Genomic DNA, 12034 nt, shown 5'->3' on the forward strand with positions numbered 1-12034 from the left:
CAATTTTTTTTTCTATAAGAAACCTCACCCAGTTGTTACAAGGATCAAATGAAAATATATATGCAAAAGTCACGGCATTAGGCAAATCATCATTATTACTGTCATCATCATTATTATTCACCACTCTCCTATCTATTTTATCTCCTCCATTAGAATGTAAGCTCCTTGAGGGAATCCTCAGGGACTGTCTTCCCTTTTGGATTTATATCTTCAATGCTTAGCATAGAACTCGGCACATAGGAAGCACTTAATCAATGCTTTTACACCCACTCATTCATTCATATATTCATTCATCCTAATACACCAATTTGTTGTTCATTTATTCAGCCATATCCAACTCTTTGTGACCCCATGGATCATAGCACACCAGGCCCTTCAATCCTCCATTATCTCCCCATAGGTCTTTGCTAAAATGAACAAAAACATTGCTTTCCTATAACAAGGAAACTCCATCCAAAACGGCCTCAGAACATTTCTCTCTTGTTTCAAGTCAATTTGGATCAACTCTGGCTACAGAGTTCTTCCCCAGAGTCCTTGAGAGCAACTAATACAGTGTCAAGTCCCAGACCCTTAGGCTCCCGCTTCCACCCCCCGCCCCCGCCCCTGCTAGCCTTCTAGGTTCCTGGTTAGGTTGGCAGGTCAGAGCCCCACACAGAGTTGGAGGGAGCAGATCCAAACAGGGATCACCTAGAGGGCAGTTAACACCACATGTGTAGGAAGAGCACTAGATGCGAAGGCAAGGGACCTGGGTTTGAATCCTAGCTCTGTTATCCATATGACCTTTCCAGATCTTAGCTTCTTCATCCATAAATATGAGAAAGCTGGAGCAGATGCCTCCAAGGGTGCTTTCCAATTCTAAATCTAACATGCTAGCATCTATGTTAATAAAAGAGAATGGAATCACTAGATGACCACTAACGTCCATCCCATCTATAAATCCATCAGCCTATGCCATTTGTTAATTTCTCCCATGCATGTGTCCTATATCTTTTATCCTATCCAGCTACAGCCTATATAAGAGATCTTTTCTAATTCTACCAGTTGTTATTGCCCTTCAAATGACTTCCTAAGTAGTTAGTATTAACGTATATCTATCAATGTTGTCTCTTCCAAATACGAGGTAAGCTTCTAGAAAACAAAGGCCGATTTTAGCTTTGTATGCCCAACGCCTAGCACACAAAAGAGCTGCTTAATGCTTATTGAGCAGACTTGAACCTGCATCTGGTTTCTAGTGAGGAGAAGGGGAAGGACAATGTCTTTGACTGGAATCCATGGGCTCAGAGACAGACAGCTAGAAGGGACCTAGAGGCCACCTGTTCCAACACTCTCATTTTACTGAATGGGAAACAGGTTACATGACTTGCCCAAAGTTACACCTGTAGTAAGCATCATTTGAACCCAGTCCTCTCAATCCACAGCCAGTAGCTCTTTGTGCCACCCAAAGAGCCTAGCACAATGTCTTACAAAGAGTAAATCCTCAATATTTGATGAATGTTTTCTTCCCTCCCACAACACCAACACGCACCAAGTTTTAAAATGAAAAATTGAGGGGGAAACGTTTTCATTTCAATCTAAAACATATTATGTAATTCAATACATGCTGCGGTTCCCTAAGGACTCATGTCCTTAATCTACTTACTTGCTTCCAGGAGATACTTTTTCACTGTGACCCCCCACCTCTACCTCTTCTCATTGCCCCCATACACACCTTCACCTCCACCTCTGACTCCCTGACTACCCTACCATTCTAGACTTTCTTCTTTGGGGAGAAGGATCTTCCTTTATGTTTCAGGGATTCCCAAGCAATTTTATAATCTTAGTATCTGAGTCCTGGAAGGTACCTGCAATCGCCCCAGTCCACATCGCCTTGTTTTTCATGAGGGAGAACCTAAGAACCCTCCCCAAGAGGAGGAAGCAGATTGCCCAAAGTCAAGCAGCAAGTCAGTAACATATATGAGACTAGAACCCCAGTCTCCTGCCTCCCAGCTTCCCACTTGTTTGGTGGCCAAGGATGCACCCAGGTGGCTGAGCCAAGAGGGCCAGCTGTGGCTTCTGCTCTCTCCTCAGGAGAGTTTTGCTGTGTCAATACCGCAGCCACTGCAGAGAGCCAAGGGAGGCTGGCAGCTTTGCTCTGCTGACCTTGGCCACTGCCTGGGAGCCAGAGAACAGCCCAGACACTTTTTTTCCCCCCACTGCACTCAAGTCACATGATTATGCAGAAACTAAAAAGGAAGAACAAACAACCTGTAATGGGTGCCCTAATTCTTTCTTCCAGCCTTAAACTAGCAGCAGATTACACTATCTGTCCGCCTTCCAGCAAACTGGTTCTCTGGGCTGAGTCCCTTCCCTCCCTGGTCCAGGCATCTTCATGGCACTGGAGAGGAATTTGCTTTGGCTAACACAGAAAAAAAATGGAGCTTCAGACCAATGTGGAATAATGATTTTAAAAAAACCACAGCAGACTGGAATCAAGAGACCCGGGTTCAAATCCCCATTCTGCCACAAAATAGCTAAGTGAAAGAATAAGGATATCTAGGTCTTAATCCAGTTTCTGCTACTATCTGTCATTACCTTGGTACGAGGTACTTCTACTGTTAAATATCTTAGAGCTGGAAGGGACGTCAAATGCCATTTTCTTGTCCAATCCACTCATTTTACAGGGAAACAGGTTCAGGGAGATTAGGTCACACAGGTAGCAAAACATCAGAGATGGGGTTTGAGGCCAGATCCATTGGCTCCAAATCAAACACTGAACTACTCCATCACCTGTCTGGGACTCAGGTTCGCTCTCTGTGAAAATAGAGGGCACAACTGTGTTTAGGGTTCTTTCCAAATCTAAAATTTTAGGAAAATACTTAGGTGGAAGAGTTGAAATACAAACCTTGTTCTTAGTCTCTAGTCCTTTTACTGAAGTAATACTCAGTCAGTCAATAAACATTTATTAAGCACCTACTATACATCTAGGCACTGTGGTAAGTGCTAGGGATACAAAAAGAGGCAAAGGACAGTCTCTGCCCACATTTAGGTTTACAATCTAATGGGGAATCTTAAAATAAAAAGCAAGTCTACAATCTAGCAGACACCTAAGAATCATTTGCTAGCTTGAATTCTCAAAGTAGGGACAAGATTGGGGTCATCTGACCATGTGACTCAGAAGATTAGCATAAAAAAGGCTACAGTATAAGGGACAGTTGGGAATGTGGGAGTGCATCCAGAGAAGATTGGAGACAAGCACAGAGGTGGCACAATTTGTTGGAAAGAACACTGGATTTGGAATTCAAAGACCTAGGCTCCTATCCCCACTCTACAACTATCTCTATGACTTTGGTCAATCCACTTCCCTTCAACGGGTCCTCAGTCTGAAAAAGTTCCTCCATTTCCTCATATATAGAGTAATCTTGACAATGGCGCTGGTTTTTACAGCTCTAAAATTTAAAGTTTCCATTTTAACTCCCCAAAGCAAGAGCAAAGTCACCCATCAACAGGGCAACACAGTCACTTTTCCATCCTAACTGAAGTCATTTGCATCAGACTCTGCAGCAAGAGGACTGGCAGATGGCTGGGACTTGGAGATCATTAATAGTAAAAGAAACCCAATTTATGGTTGTTCCTGGACCAAGGAGGGAACCAGCTAACTGGTGGCATGAAGTCCTAGCAGCAGCTTGAAGCTTCAAAAGACACTGGGGTCTTCAAACCATCATCTCAGATTCATGATTTCATCTCACCTCAGGCCCCTGTGGACCCTCCAGCCCTGCCCCCTATTCACAGGACTCCCCCAGCAAAGGGCACCAAGCTGGCCCAATTAAATGAGCAAAAGACTCAGTGAATGTGGATTCCATTCCCAGCTCCACTATCTCCTACCTAGGTGACCCTGGGCAAGTCACTTACATCCCTCTGTACTTCAGGTTCCTCCCTCTTTATAAAGAAGTGATGGCCCCAAAAACAATATATACAATAACTACAACAACATAAATATAAAAATGAAGAAGGGATGCTGTGAAAGTATAATGAGCAAGAAGACAGGAGATTGGCAACGGTTTGGAACTATGGGAAGGCAACACTGCATAAAATGTCAATTTCTCCATTGTGTGTTTTTCCTGGACTGCCTTTTTTTCTTTTCTCCTTTTTTTTATTCTTTCCTATATGGATGGTTCTTTGAGATAAGGAAACTGCTGATGTAAAAACAAGAGATACCAATAAAATATTTTTTTAAATGAGGTTGTGGAGATACATGACCCCTGGGGGCCCTTCTAGCTCTCTATGACTACATGACCCATCACAAAATTTGGAAAAGTCAATTCCAATGGATCTGATTTTCCTTTCTGAGTAGTGGATGTGATTGCAAGGTAATGAGACTACTTATGGAACAGACCAGAACTCAGCCATCCAAATAAGCTCTATCCTCTTCCTAGCAGCCACCTGAGGATGCCTCACCCTTCTTCCACAGAGGCTGCCTCTGCTCAAGACATCTTTGGGAATCGCCTTCAGAGCTGACTGAGGAGAAAATCAGTCTGATTACCTGGTAGTCACAATTCATTTGGACTCAGAAGAGAATTCTCCCAGCCTGATTCCACCATCTCATTACTCAGGTTTAGCTCTGAATTGCTCTTAGACACTTATAAAAAGCAAATCTCTCCTTCAAGGGCAAAGATTTTTGCCAGTGATGTTATTCAAGAGAAAAAGAACATTCGTCCAGTTCTGAAGGTCGTTCCCAAAGAGGAGTCTTTACAATGACTTAAGCAGTCTCTAAGATGTCTGCTTCGAAGGGCATGATGCTCATCATCTCCTTACTCAGGGAATTTTCACTGGCTAACCCCCAGACCTGGTAGCCTCTCCTACATCTCCTGTCTCCAGCCTACCTGACTTCCTTCAAGTCCAAGCTAAAACCCCACCATCTACCAGAAGCTGTTACTGATCCCCCTTAATATCATTTTATAATTCTAAAATCTGAGATCCACAACACCCTTGAGGTCACTCCAGTCTTTCTTCTCTTTTGAGGATCACTGATTCATCTTGCATGTATCTTGTTTTCATGTGTTGTTTATGCATTGTATTTCCCCCATTCGATTCTGAGCTGCTTAAGAGCAAAGTATGTCTTTAGCTTTTCTTTGTATCCCCAGCCCTTAACAAAATGCCTGGCACATAGTAGGCCCTGAATAAATATTTGTGGACCTCCTGACTGACTGACTGACCGTTGGCTGACATATCAATACCCTTGCTAATTGGTTTCAATCATTGCTGATATATCTAATACAAGGACTGGAAGGGGCCTTCTCACAGGATAATCGTTTTGGAGCCAAAGAGTCTTGAGAGGTCACTTGGGCCCACCTGCCCATTGTACAGATGGGGAAGCTGAGTGAGGCACAGAAAGGGTAAAGGACCTGCACAAAGTCACACAGCTAGTAAGTGATGAAATAGAGATTTGAACTCAGGTCCCCAGATTTCAGAACCAACATCCCTTCACTGTAATATAAAGTCCTACACTTTGCAGAGAAGGAAGGTGAAGCCCAGGGAGGTCTAGGGGCTTTCAGAAGATCACTCATTGATCAGCACCTGAGAGTCATCACTGGGATGTGAAAGTGGCTAAGCCATGTAAGGCAACATGGCCCAGTGGGTAGGGCACTGACCTTGGAGTCTGGAAGAGCCGGGTTCAGATTTCACCTCAGACACTTACTAGCTGGATAGCCCCGGGCAAGTGACTTAACCTCTGTTCACCAGGTATAAATTGAGGGGGTTCAAGTCAATGGCCTCTCAAATCTCTTCTAGCACTAAATCTATGAGGCTATGATTCATCCTGTAGTCTGGCCCTGCCCCAGAAGAGCTAGACTCCAGCAGAGTAGGAGCAGCTTGGGTAGCTCAGGACCCCTTCTTATTCAGCAAACAGCAGCTTCATTGGGAATCCAAGCCAGGGCACAGAGCCCAGAACTTACCTCTGGGGTAGCAGCTGCCCCAAGGTCACCTAGTAGAACACACAAGGTTCTCCGCCCTGCTTACCTGGCTATGCCAAGATGCGCCACCCACCTGCACTCTCCTCCCCTGCTCTCCCTCTCAAAAGTTGTCACTAAACATTATTGGTGTTGCAGGTTTTTTCTTTTTTTCCATTTGTAGCTCTGAGGATAAGGCTATATTAATCAATCTGGGCTTCGATAGCTATGGTAACCAATGCTAAATGGGATATGAAGAGAGCAGTGGGGAAGAGATCAAGAACGATATCAGAGCGAGAGCGCGGAGGCTCTCTCTAAACACCCACATCACTGTCTATTTCCAGTCAAATTCCCCGAGAAGGGAGCTGGGAGCCGTAGACACGTGAAAGGCAGAAAGCCACGGAGGAGGGGCCCTAGTTATTCCCACTCTCCAAGGGATCCGCCTGCTGGATTCACATTGGACCGCCTGCAGACCGAGCCGAGCAGAGACTGTCACGCGGCCCGAGGGCTGCCCTCTTGACATCCCTGGCCGCCCCCTTTCCTGCAGGCTGACCCACATGTCTCTGCGGCCCCCAAGCCTAGGGCCACCTAGCAAAGGCTATGTCTGGTGCATCCTCCATCCTGGCCATGACTCCCATTTACATAGCACTTTGAGATTTGCAAAGTGCTAGACCAATATGACTTCACTTAATCTTCACAAAACCTCTGGAAGCTGGATTGTTATTATCATCCTCATTTTACAGATTAGGAAACTGAGGCAGAGAGAGGTTAAGTGACTTTCCCAGGATAACATAGTTAGTGTCTGAGGCAGGAATCAACCTCAGGTCTTCCTGTGCCACCTAGCTGCCCATCAAATTCAGCAGTAATCCCAAGAAGATCAAACCTAGGTAGAGGTACTGCCCCGTAGAGCTCCCAACTCTTGTCTAAGGACAAAGGATTCCCCCACACTTCCTCTGTGTCAGTGAACAGACAGAACCCACAGGAAGGGATTAGTTTCATCACTTTTACTCTGTGAAAAACAGGGTTTGCTGACTAGGAAATTGTGCTGGTAGCCTGAGAATCAGGAAGCATGGGTATTATTCCAGACTCTGACACTAATGAGCTATGTGGTATTTGGCAAGTCATTTCTGTCTGGCCTCAGTTTCCCCATTTGCAAGATGAGGGGAGGGGAAGGGAATTGAATTGAACTGATTTCTTAGATCACTTCTAACTCTGAAAAGTATTCAAAACAGAGAAAGAGAGGAAGGGGGGAGGAAGAAGGGGAGGAAGGAAGGAAGGAAGGAAGGAAGGAAGGAAGGAAGGAAGGAAGGAAGGAAGGAAGGAAGACTTCTCGGGTGCCCCATCTTCATGGTTTCAGAGATATAAAACTAGAAGAACTTTTAAAAAACATTTCATCTAATCCCCTCACCTCCTTTTACAGACTAGGAGCTGAGGCCAAAATGGCTAATGACTTGGCCACGGTCTCAAGTGGTGGTAGATAGCAGCAGAGTCAAGACTTGAACCCATTTGCTCTCAGTCCAAATCAATCTCTCTTTTCCGCGCTCATAAGTGGCTTCTCCTATTCCAGAGGCCCAGAGACTTCTCTCTCTCCCCTTTCCCTTCCTCTAAATCTTCTCTCCTGAGCCTGCTTCACATGTGGGGACCAACCCCACCCCCATCCCCCCACTCTCACCAACCTTTTGAAGTTATTCACATTTTCCACAGGATCAAAGCTTGTGAAAATGGGAATAAAATAATCTCGATTCTTTTGCACAGTGTTTTAAGGTGTACAAAGTGCTTTCTCTACTTTATTTGCTCCTCCCCACTGCTCCATTTTCCAGGTGAGGAGCAGAGGTTAAGTGACTTGCATGAAAAGACACAGCCAGTAACTGACTGAGGAAAGATTTGAACCTTCCTCACTCCACCTCCAGCCCTCTATCCATTAGACCACGATCACGTCTCTCAATAGAAGACATAAAGAGAATTTCAGACCTGGAGAATGATCTTTTTGACCATGGGGCTTTTTAGTTATATTATCTCAGTGGTCACTTACTTTGCTTCCATGTGAGGATGGTTGATTCCCCTTTGATGGTCTGGAAACTGAACAGAGAACCTATCCGACCCCACCATAAGTTGAGAAATACAAATAATCTACTTAGAGTCACGGAGGAGCATTGCATTTGAAGTTGAGGGACTTGTTTGAATCCTGTCTCCAATGTTGTATGACCTTGAGTAAGTCATGTGACCTTCCTGGCCCTCAGTTTCCTCCTCTGTAAAATGCATCGTTGGACAAGATGAGGTACTAGATGATACTATGATTCTAGGAATGTGTTTTCTTTGTTTCTTGTTCCTTCCCACGCAGCCCATTATAGGAGAAAAAATACTCAGAAGCAGAGGACCTAGGTTCTGGTTGTAGCTGTCCACTACTAATTGCCTGCAGGATCTCAGTAAAGTCATTTCTCTGGGCCTCAGTTTCCCCATGGGGTTGGGTTGGACCAATTCTCTCTCAGGTCTCTTCTTGCTCTGATATTTTGTTGAGTTAGCAGTGTCAGAAGGCCTGTACCCTTCCTGAAAATATCTGCTAAAAAGCAACCTGGCCAGGAGTCAGAACTCTGCCTTCCCCCACCCCCTGGGTCCCCTGGAGACAGTCTGATAGATCTCTCCACTGGAGGCCAAAGGGATATATCGAGCTTTCCCACTCCGAAGGGAGCTAGAGAAGGTTGGGGCCCCAGCTGAAGAAGAGAAGAACAGAAAGAAAGCCTGAAATTACAAAGTCATGTTTCTTTCAAATATACTTCCAATTAAAATTGGAAAGCACCATCCTCAAAAGGGTTGGGATTCCCTAGTCTGTGGCCAAGCTGGACTGTATAGGCTTTCCCCCTCTCAATGGCACCAATTCACCCCTACTTACACCTAGAACATCTGGGGATCTAGCCTATGGCAAATTCTACATCTGCCACTTTCTGCAGGTCCCTGAGAGGGAAAAGAAAAGAGGAATGGATGAAAGGAAGGGAAGAGTGGAGTTGGAGGGGAAAGGAAAGGAAAGGAAAAAAGATTACGGTGAGGTAAAGAGGGAGAAGTAATGGAGAAAGATCTCTGAATTCTGAGAAATATCCGCATCATTACAAGTAATTGATAGGAAAGGCAAGTAGAATTCTGGGCAAGCTAATGGCAACCTTAGCCTAGGGACAATCCTGAGCAATCAGGTGTCTCTAGGGAGCCAGCTCCCAGGTGCTCCACAGAAGTAGAACATTTTCCGTGAACCTCTGGAACCAGCAAGTTTGGGGACAGCCTGGGGGGGACCTGGTATGAGCCTTGCCAGGTGCCACACTAACCAGGCTCTGGAGACTGTCCATGCCCTCAGGCAAGGCAAATAAGGGGAAAAAATGCACCAGGCATGGACACTGCCTTGCTGTCCACATAGAGAGAGAAAAGAACCTAAGACTCTTTCCCATAGAATCCCAGTAGATAGAAAGTCTTTGGGGCCAAGTCAAAACTTGACCCTCCCCAAGAATGCAGGTGCACCACACCCTCCCCATCGTCTATGTGCTACAGCTAGTCCACTAGACATAACCTCTCCAGTGCCCTCACGCTCAAGGCAAGGCTGCGAGGATGGGTTTCAACCAGCTTGAACCATAAGACCTCTTCTTGTTCCCTGAGAGCCTGAAATGTTCACTGACATAATGCAGGGAACTGAGGAGAGGCAAGGTGAAAGGGACATTTGTGCATCTGTGTTCATGTGTGGGAGGGGGCCCCAAGCCCTCATGAGAGGGCATGTATAGGCTCATGTGTGCCTGTGTGTGTAATTACAAGGGAAGCATGCACACATCTACAGTAATGTGAGTCTAGTAGGCTTCATGCATTTATGTACAGGTGTGTAGACACAGATGCACTAATGTATGTCTGTATGTGTGGGCATGCAGAGGGGCTGCAGAAGCCAGCTGGGCTCCGGACACTAGCACTTCTTCTACCTCACCAGCACATCCCTCCTCTATCTGCAGAGGCAGGCCCTTTGCAACATTAACTCTTCTCATCACTGAGTTCAAATGCTAAGGCCACCCTAGGCCAGAGCTCCAGAGCCCCTCCAACTTCCCAAGCCAAAGGAAAATTTCTCTTTTGTAAAGCACCTACACATCACCCCTTAAAAAGCCTGAACATCAGCTCTTCCCCTTCTTCATGAATTTACTCAATAAATAGCCCAGCATGCACGGAGTTAAGAGGAGCTATATAGATGAGCCTCCGGTGCCCGTTGCCCCAAAGCAAGACCCCTTCCTTTAGCTCAGCAAGCCCGTGACTTACCTTCCAAATGGCAGACTAGGCATTCACTCCTGACTCTTCCAAGCTCCTGAGATGGCCCAAAGTTCCCATTTCATTAAGTCAGAGGAAGTAACAGGCAATGGCAGAGAAAATCCCGCAGCTTTCCGGATGGGGGAGGGGGGCTGGGGTGGGGAAGTGACAGCAGGTAAATGAGATCCCAGGAGACAGACCCAGACCCAGACTCAGAGCTGATGCACCATCCACATCAAACCGAAAAGTCTCCGACTCTCAAATGGATGGAGAGACTGCTGGGTCTTTTACGTAACAAGCAGGGGGAAGCCAGCAGGCTCCTCCTTGGTGCCTGGTGACAGCCCTGCTTGGAGTTTGAAAATTGATGACCCGGGGTGATAGGGAAGCAGATGCAGAAGACTCTGCTTGGATTTCTGAAGCTGCCCCTACATGTTCATTTGTGAGAGACTGGAGAAGTCAGGGGAGGGGGAGACATGGCCAGCAATTCACAAGGGGCTGGAGAGAACTCAGCAGAGTGGCCCATGAGTCCCTTCCATCTGTGCGGGCATCAAGCTTCTCCAAAGACACAACTATGAGCCAGCATCCTCATAAAAGCATCCAATTTTAATGCAGACCCAGGCTCACTCTCTAACTACACCCTGCAACATAAATGGTGCAAAGTGATCCCTTTCCAAGCACATTAACCCCACTGGTGCCACTGCCACCAACCCCCCACAGGTGCCGATGCCTTATCCAGTGACACCCAGCACTGTCCACAGCACCTCTGGGAAAGTTGCCCTGTAAGAACCCCACACCATCTGTCTTGAGGTCTTCTTGGACACCCTGTGCACGACATACCACCAACCCCCACCCCCCGCAAAAAAAAAAAAAAAAGCTAGTCACACTCCCAGTATCCCCCGATTCCGAGCAAAGCTCACCTGTGCTGAGTTCCCTCCTTAAGAAATAACTGGTTTCCGGGGGGAGAAAGGCTAAACCTTCACCACCGTGACTTTTACCAAAAACCCCATAGCCCTGCAACCCCCGGGTGATTTTCAACCTCACCCCAAGTGCTATTTATTTTGGAGAGAACCTTGCCCTTCTGCTATACCCTTGCGTAACACCATGTAAATGTGCCTTGCCTTCCCAGAGATTCCCAGGTCCCAGACCTAATGCCTCCCTCAGATTAAGCCACTGCCACCCTTTACACACATACACACACACACACACACACACACACACACAATTCTCCACATCGTCTCCTGATTCCAAAAGAAACAGGCTGCCAAATAAACAAGCCCCCAAAAGCCATCCCCCTTCCCCTCCCCCCTCAAAAAAAATAGAGAAGGTGGTGGGGGAAGGGAAGAGGGGAAAGCTTTTATTTTTATTTCTCATGCTGTGGATGTCGCTACTTACTTGGCTAAGAAATCATCACCCATCCAAAAGGATTTCCAGTTGCCCAGCCGAATAATCACTGTACCGCATCTGGAAGGCGGTGAGAGGCTGGGCTAGCCGCCTGGAGTCCCTCTGCAGACTGTACCATCCTGATGAAGCAGGTAGGGGAGGGAGCTGGTATATTTATGAGAGCATCTCACCAGCAAAATGCAATCTCGGGGGATGTTTCTGCCCTCAGCTTAAGGCACTTGGAAGGGGGAAAGAAACACGGCTGATGTAGTAAAGGCAAAAAAAGCTTTCTCCACCAGGAGGTAGGGGGATTGGGGGGGAGGGTGGAATCAACCACCATGTTGTTGTTTGTTCCTCTAATACGTCCCTTGGGATAACAACAAACACAGAAGATGGCAAACTCCCAGGAATATGCCACCTACCCAGAAGTGGGAGAAACCGTCAAGGACGAGGACTGTCAGGTT

General features: G+C 46.4%; 1 protein-coding gene across 12 annotated transcripts in view; it reads right to left on the reverse strand.

Annotated features, from left to right (window-relative positions):
• The window catches only part of ATP2B2 (ATPase plasma membrane Ca2+ transporting 2), a 359025-nt gene extending 347307 nt beyond the window's left edge, over positions 1-11718 (reverse strand). The window contains exons 1-2 of one of the 12 annotated variants that reach the window (XM_036738491.1): positions 11108-11158; positions 10203-10342 (exon numbers count right to left, since the gene is read on the reverse strand). The gene's annotated coding sequence lies outside the window, so the exon portion shown is untranslated. Of the gene's footprint in view, positions 1-10202; positions 10435-11107; positions 11159-11582 lie in introns of those variants that run through there. The other 11 variants (XM_036738497.1, XM_036738500.1, XM_036738492.1 and 8 more) reach the window with 11 other exon arrangements.
• Positions 11719-12034: the final 316 nt, after the last annotated feature.

The sequence above is a fragment of the Trichosurus vulpecula genome, chromosome 9 (genome assembly GCF_011100635.1).
Source record: "Trichosurus vulpecula isolate mTriVul1 chromosome 9, mTriVul1.pri, whole genome shotgun sequence".
In the NCBI taxonomy this organism is placed as follows: Eukaryota; Metazoa; Chordata; class Mammalia; order Diprotodontia; family Phalangeridae; genus Trichosurus; species Trichosurus vulpecula.